The 7832-nt window shown below is 40.0% G+C and overlaps 1 long non-coding RNA gene across 2 annotated transcripts; it reads right to left on the reverse strand.

Moving 5' to 3' along the window:
* Positions 1–860: 860 nt before the first annotated feature.
* On the reverse strand, positions 861–4616 carry LOC143378759 (uncharacterized). 2 transcript variants are annotated; one of them, XR_013088348.1, is made up of 4 exons: positions 3243–4616; positions 2867–3137; positions 2048–2117; positions 861–1853 (listed from the first exon to the last, which is right to left on the reverse strand). It is a non-coding gene; the product is annotated as an uncharacterized LOC143378759 (long non-coding RNA). The 2 variants fall into 2 exon arrangements; XR_013088350.1 differs by having other exon boundaries at positions 1915–2117.
* Positions 4617–7832: the final 3216 nt, after the last annotated feature.

Here is a 7832-nt window from a genome sequence, read left to right on the forward strand (position 1 = left end):
CGCTTGATTGTGAATCATTTCACATTGTGGCAACTGCGGGAGATATTCGGAAGTCTCGATTGTAAAACTCGGAGAAGGAGAAATTAGAAGGCGTTGGTTTCCGGGTGATGGAGTGCAAATTTCGTTGCAGCCTCCAAAAAACGTATCGTAGCAATAACAGAGTTACTTCTGGCTTGTAGGAAGTAGGAAATTGCTAAGTGGAAGAGGTGACAAATCCTTTAGCAAAATATATGGCCCCCGAAGAAGGGAAATCTCCCTTCTCTTCAATCGAAAACTTTGATTTGAATGGCAGAGAAAAGAGGTTAAAGAGGAAGTTAATTCTTTAATTTATTTAGCGCTGAGGAATCTTTTCTCGCTCAGGAATTTCCTCTGTCAACGTGCATCTCAACGAACGTGGACGTGTATATCCATTAAATGCGAGTCAACAAGAAATTTGCGACCCGTATATCTTCCCTGTCGGTCACTTTGTGCGTACGATTTAGGCAAACGATAAGAAGATTATCCGAGGATATCCCGTTGTCATTTCTCGAAATTAACGACGGTATCTCACGCGCCTTTGCCCATATAATGCACCGTGCACATACACAGTCTTAAAGCGCACACGTGTATATAAGTAAACGTACACGCAATTTCGTTCATAAATATTCGTTCACCATATTCATTATGTACGTTGAGAAAGTAAACTACACATACTTTATTTATAACTGCAGATTACAATAAATTTTACTCATACACCGTTCCGCTCACATATGGATGAAAGGCTTCTGAGTGAATATATTCATAAATTAAACCTGAACGCTATATTTTATTCCGAACACAATGAAGCAAAAAATTGATTTCAATTACTGGAAGAAATGCCTGAGAATTTAGGTCGCAAGTACGTGAGATTTCAGAACATTAAGTGAAATACGCGTTGATCGTAACATAATTTAAATTCAGTGCATGGAGGTAATAGGAGAGACAGAAAGAAATCATAGTCTGCGTAGAATCACAGGACGAGGGTAATACGATTATTACAAAACTATAAAATGGTAAAAGTGACTAAGTATGGAACTGTTGTATACCAACGTCATTTAAATCTATATAAAGTATTAGTCAGCGCGTTAGTTTTCCAGATAGCAATAATAAGCATCCTGAAGTCCTTCTTTTATGACCTTATCCGTACCCTATTACTCATCCTTGAACCTCGATCTCTATGCCTCATCCCTTAACGACCGTTAAACTCAGGACAACCCCCACTTTTCAGCTTACCGAAAACCGTACATATATATATTACAAGCAATTCTTCCAGTCAGAAGCACTTGAGCACTTCAGTCCGAATAGTCTGGACACGAGAATCTAGTTCTGAATCTATAATCTAGTATTTATCTGTAATCGTCTTAGTTTCCGTTATTTGTATAAAGTTATTTAATAAAATAAAAGTAATACGAAAAATACGGAATACAACAGAACTACAATGCGGGTACTTTTACGCGCAGGATGTCTTGAATATTCTTTGCCGTACACCTTGTGTGGTGTACAAAATAGTCTTTGCAAAGCAAATGCATAATTCTGCGATCCAGCGGATAGCTGTGGACGCGTAGCGTGCACCGATGCGCGTGTGTGGCGACTGGCGAGGCGATTAAATGGAAAGTAGCGAGACGATCTGCAGCCAGGTAATGATCTTCGTTAAGTATCTCGTGGCTGGTCGCCTCTTCTCCGCTGGCCACGATCATCGAGGAAACTTGGGAATGACTGGCAGACTTTCCTCAGCCCCGACCGTAATTTCCAACTTTCCATTTTCCCGGCCACGCTCGCCTTTTCCAGGCAAAATCTTTCTTTCCGGCAGCACGGTCGATCCATCGACGTCGAACCTTTAACGAGAAAAAATTTATCACGTGGCCTTACGTGACCGTGCTCCCGCCAAATATGTACTTCCTCCATCTACGCCTTAACACTGCCCCTTCTGCAAACCTTTCGCGAGAATTGTCCTTCATTTTTATCAATTTCTTGAAATGTCAGGATGGTGGAAGGTACGTGTGATTATAGTTGCAGGACATCTACCTACCTACTAGTTTATATTTGCTAGTGGTGCATTCTCTCTGATGGTTTAGGAACTCGTAGAGAACACTTGCGTCCTGAAACCACAACAATAATTACCCAATTAAGGGTTAGTGGCGGGGGTAACTTGAAAAGTATGGATTTTTTTATATTTATGTTTACGCAGTTTTTTTTAGATAGAAAAACAGACGCAACATTTGTTTTAACTTCTTTTTCGATATCTCTCTACGAGAAAGGAAATTCTGCATTTTTTCAAGGGATGATTCCACACCCTAAAATCGCATTATGGCACCAACAGAAAATAGGTTTGTCTTACGAATGAACTACTCTACTTGCGCACAAAGTTGCATAAATATCCGAATTTCGGGTTGCTTAACTACCCTTGTAAGAATAGGACACCAAAACATGCTCTCTTTAAAGTTTTCTTTCTTCCTTTCAAGTCTTCACTCGTAGTAAAAGGAAGCAGTAGGTTGATGGGGAGGACGAGGTCATAAATGTATCTACATTTGCCTGATACACCTAAGAGAATTTTCTTCCCCCAGACATCGTTGTCCCACTCATTATCAAACCGTGAAACGTACCTTTATTCTTCTATTATCTTCGCGATATATTGCCCGGTTATCTTCATTGACCTCAACGTAAAAGTTACCCCCGTTGAACCCCTAAAGATACGCACTATAGGAATACTGCTGGGAGTAGGGATCGTGTCCAGTAGAGATTGTCAACGAATGGAGTGGCGAGCAAGTGGATTTCCAAGCGTACGAAATGCACGGGAAGCATCCAACAGGTGTCTTCGCGTAAAAGTACTTTCGATCTTAACAGATACCTCTCTCCCTTCCTCCAGATCGTGCCACTTCTCCGGCCTGTTCCTCTCCCACGGCCAGCCACGATGTCAGAGACCTTTGCCCCAATTCACTTTTCTCTTTCTCCGCAGCCAAGGTTAGCCTCGAATCACCTTATCGGTTTCATTTCCCCGCTTCGTCCTCCCGCGCCTTTCGCTCCTTCCTTTTCTCTTTCTGCCCTCCTCTCTCCTCCTCTGAGGGTGGCTTGCATCTGCGTCTGACTCTGCCTTCGTTCGATCGCTGTGTACGTTAACCCTTTAAAAACAACGAATTTTCGATTTTAAAATGCTATCAATGGATTAATACTAATTATGGAAATTAGGATTTAACTTCCTTTAGGCCTCCATTATGGATTCTCACCCCTTATCTAGGGCTTCCATCGCAGCAATTGTTTAGCCAAAGTCCTATTCTACTTAAGGGGTTACATCCACCTAGAGGTCCGGAAAAAGCATACAAGTTCAGGAATCCTTTTTGGGAAAAGTATAAGTGAATATCATACACAATGATTTTCTACTAAAAGATACATTTTTTAACTATATTCTCCTAAATTTTCATGACATATTATTATTAACTAAAGGGGATGTGGGCTTGGATATGAGTCGTGTTTTTTTTTAAGCATTAGCTGGTGGTCATCCCCTAAGCCAAACGATGCATCCGAAAGCAAAAATTCAAATATATTTTAAAAATAAATAACTTTCAGACGTACCTGACGTTCTCTGAATTTTAATATCGTATTTTGGTAAAACAGGGCGACCGTTTGAAGTTGAAATATCGAATTTCGGTGGAAAAAATTTTTCTTCTTTGAACCTCTGGGTTCAAAGGACCTCTAGGTGGATGTAACCCCTCAGATTCAGCCACAATCTGAATTTCAATATCAATCCAATACGAGATTAAATTCTTTACACGCACGTCGCGATTAATGCGCCAGCGATAATCATTTTCACAAATTTATCTTCGATAATGATGCTTCTCTGATTTCACACCATTATGGTTCTACTGAGATTATCCTATTTTTCAGTGGTCTCATCGTTGGTCTGAGAGTCTCGTCGATTCTTACTGGCCGCCACGATAAAGAAACCGGTCCAATCGAAAGTCAACGATCTCTAATTTCCATATGTCGAAGTCGCTGGAATATCTCGATTCCGATTGGCTTCTGAATACCCTTGGTGTATCTCTAGGCTTCCTCCGCGCAGCTCACAATGCAACTTCGAAATCTATATTCTATATTACTAATTAACGCATGACGAGAAACGTTTTCGATGTATCCATGGGTCGTTCTGTCCGCGACTATTAACGATAATTATATTCGCAGTTAATTAAGCTTTCGACAACTTCGGCGGCTTAAAAACCGTCCGAGTGGCCACTATACCGGCGAAATTGTCTCTCGAAATTGATATTTGCGGGATGGCGCGTTAAGGTGATCGTCAATGTTTATGGTAACTCTCGTCGGATGTCGTCGAGCTATTTCCACGAACGAGCTATCTGACATCCTACGTTAGATTCTATTTGCGATGTACTTGACGCGATAATGCTCGTATTTTAAATAGCTCATTGTGAATACGAGCGGTTTAAGTGGTGGCTAAGAAAGGACCAAGTTCGAGTGGTCGTTGAGCCAACACGATTTTCAAATTTATGGTCCATTTGGGGACTCAAGCCTTGGAACAGTCTGATGGGCTTTGATTTCTGGGTTATGAGCTTGCATTCGTGCATTACTATGTCTCTGACTTTTTAATCGTTGGATTGAATAAGGAAGCAAAAACCAGGATGATTTTTCGTTAAATAATTTGACATTATAATACACTGAATTTATTTTCATACTCCGAAGCACCGAAGTTATGTATTATTACTGTAACTTATTAGTTGCTTATACTAAGATAAACATGATGGCCGATTTAATCTTAATTCCAATTTAAGATAATTCATTCATAATTCTAAAAGATCTGAATAAAACAGGCTTTACCACGGCGTCGTGAAAAAAAAAAATCAACATTCTTACGTGGGTTACTTTTGGAAACCGAGGTAGCGTTAAAACATGAAAATCGGATGCATAATAAAATGTAAATAAGATTCGAATGAGGATTTAATTATTCGACGTTCTAAAAATAAACCTATAACACTGACGGATCAGAATCCTTGAGGCTGAATTAATGCAAGGAAGTCGACGAATACGTGGTAATTCTTGGTTGCAATTGTTCAAAGAAACGAGATGCCCATCGCGATATCGTTTCGCCGATCAATTAAAAACAGATAATCGCAACGTAATCGGGAGAACAACTCGCGCAATGGTTGTTACACGGAAAAGACAGTGTAAATTGACTTGTTATGGATAACACGTCAATTACAGTAACCGTCAATCATAACAGTACAATTATTACTTTGCGTAGTTCGAAGTAATAAAATGATTGAAGAATAATGAAACTTGGTATTTATAAAACATCGTCTGAATAATTCCCTCTTCCTTCGATCATGGAACAATAGTGACTGTGATTTCGACCACGGAAAAACGAAAACAATGAATCAATTAATGCTGCAAAAATTCTAAAAAATTCTATTCAAAGTAGACAGTTCCACTCGACTCCTTTGTAAGCCGATCTACGATTACACTTACAACTTTATCGACTGAATAACAGTGGAATAAATCGTCCTATTCGCGCAGTTGTGTAACATAAAAGGAATTTCAGCTGATGAAAAAATCTTACGGCGTTTCTCGGAATCCGTTTCATAGGGTACAGTTCGTAGGTCTCTTAGGCGATTCGCGTTGTCGATGACTGTTCGGCTGATAAATCCTAACGAAATCCCCGACGCGAGTATTGCGAATGCGATAAATAAGAGTTTTAGAAAGCATTATGGACATCGTCGTTGGCCTAAGCTCGCGGCTTCCATTCACTGTCTTCGCTTAATATTCCCGGCGAACAGAGCTTGGATTATCATTTATCCTCTTTTCCCTTCGTTGCACGGGACGCTGATCTAAGGGGGAAGTCGAAAGATTATACCATGCCCGTTGAATATCCACGAGTCGTTCCAGAAGGAACATAAGACACGCCGGTGATGTTTCCTTCCATGCACGTCCCTGTGTTTTACTCTCCGACGACTCCACTCTCCTCCCCCAAACGGACGATTTAAGTTTTTTTATCCTGAATTATCATCCACGACTTGCTCCAAAGGGAATGGGAGCTGCCTCTTGGTCGATTTTCACGGGGTACAAGACGAATTATGTTCGAGGCTCCTTCTTTTCGAAGTATAAACACACTTTGTTAGATGCCTTCTATTCGTCTTGAGTCACTGACTGGTTTGACCGACGAATGTTCAGCAGCTACTTATAAAAATTATTCGTCATATCAAACTTCATAAGTACTGCTTCTAATACCAAATGTATGAGACTACTTAAATATTAACACTTTGAGTGGCGCGCAAGGTTTTCAAAAATCAGGCTTTTTCAAGCGATCGCTTCTGTGCTTTTAAAATAAACATTCGGGGACTCACGGGCCAATACTTTCGGTGCTTTCTAGAAAGTATCCTCGTGAAAACACGCCCACGCCACTCGAAGTGTTAATTTGAACGATTCTATTATTTTTCTCTTGCAAATCAGTCTTCCAGTTCACAGCTTTAAAGTTTCAGCACAGACGGTCTGGAAACCTTACCTCCCAAGAAAGTACTAAACCTCTTGGTCTGAAACTTCAAAACTATAAAAAAAAATATGGGACTCCCGCAGTTTTTACGACCTCGTTGTATCTCTTCTAGGTACTATGCCTAGCAGAGAAACAGGCATGTATAGAAATCGGTAGTTGAGGTACAACTTGCGACAGAGCGGGATCGGTTCGAGATGCCCTCTTGTGGCGAGTGCGGAGGTATCGCTACAGAATATTTAAATCAGAGCGTATCACGTGTTATTCTCCCAAATTTGTTATAGAAGTTCTCGTGGCTGTTGTATCAGTTGTAGAGGATTGTTGACCTTGTTATCGCCAGACACCTGCGTAATTAATAATGCAATCTATGTGTCTGTTGTGTACTCGACAGAACCGAGCGTATCGTTACCCGGCCACGCAAGTGATATGCAGGTTTTATCAGAAGTCATCGAGCCCGTAAAATTGAGCAATTATAATTATGCAGCCAGACCGTTTGCATAAAGCTTTTTTGTATCGTTACTTTGGAACGCCTATAAGTTTCAGCTTCTTTATTTAGAAATATCTTTCTCGCGGTTACGTGTATTATTCACTATAGGTACTACGAAATTCGTAATAAACTTTTTGCCGGATTCTTGTGACACTAAAATTGCCAGTTTTAATTTAATTGTTGGCCTGCTCTGCACTGTTGAAATGGGTAGAAATGGGAAAAGATTTTACAAGGAAGGATTAAATGCCTTTAAATGCTATGACTGTATGTGTTACTATTATGCAATTATGTGCACGCATGCTGGCACACGTGTAATTGCATACTTTCTTCTTAAATGGTTCAGATCACCGTTTTTCTTTATATTCTAACCGATATGGTTAAAGCAGTACTATAAGAAATACTCTTTGTTTATTCAGCACCAGATTAGGCGCAGGATTGGGTAACTGATTCCGAGTACATGATAATTTTCTGTGCAGTAATAATTGGACTACGGAGTTACATACGTTGCAGTACTTAGTTATATAGTAATTAGCTGATTATAATAACTCTTTGAATTTTACTGGAGAGATGCCCGTAGAGAAATTCTGTATAGGAGAAGACGTGTGTTTTCATTTGCAAAAATGTCAGTTTACTTATGGAAAAAATTATTCTCATGTCTCGTGTGTTTTGCGAAGGTACCAGAGTGCTCCGAAGAGAAATGACTGTTTCAACAAATTACCTTCGTGCCTCGTCTGCCACATGGTGCCTTCAACTGCTTTAAAGAGAAATGACTACACCCACGCTCTTTAAAGTCTTCGATTCCTTTAAAGAAAAATAACTCGTAAAAGAAGTTATCTT

Source organism: Andrena cerasifolii, chromosome 1 (genome assembly GCF_050908995.1).
Source record: "Andrena cerasifolii isolate SP2316 chromosome 1, iyAndCera1_principal, whole genome shotgun sequence".
Lineage (NCBI taxonomy): Eukaryota > Metazoa > Arthropoda > Insecta > Hymenoptera > Andrenidae > Andrena > Andrena cerasifolii.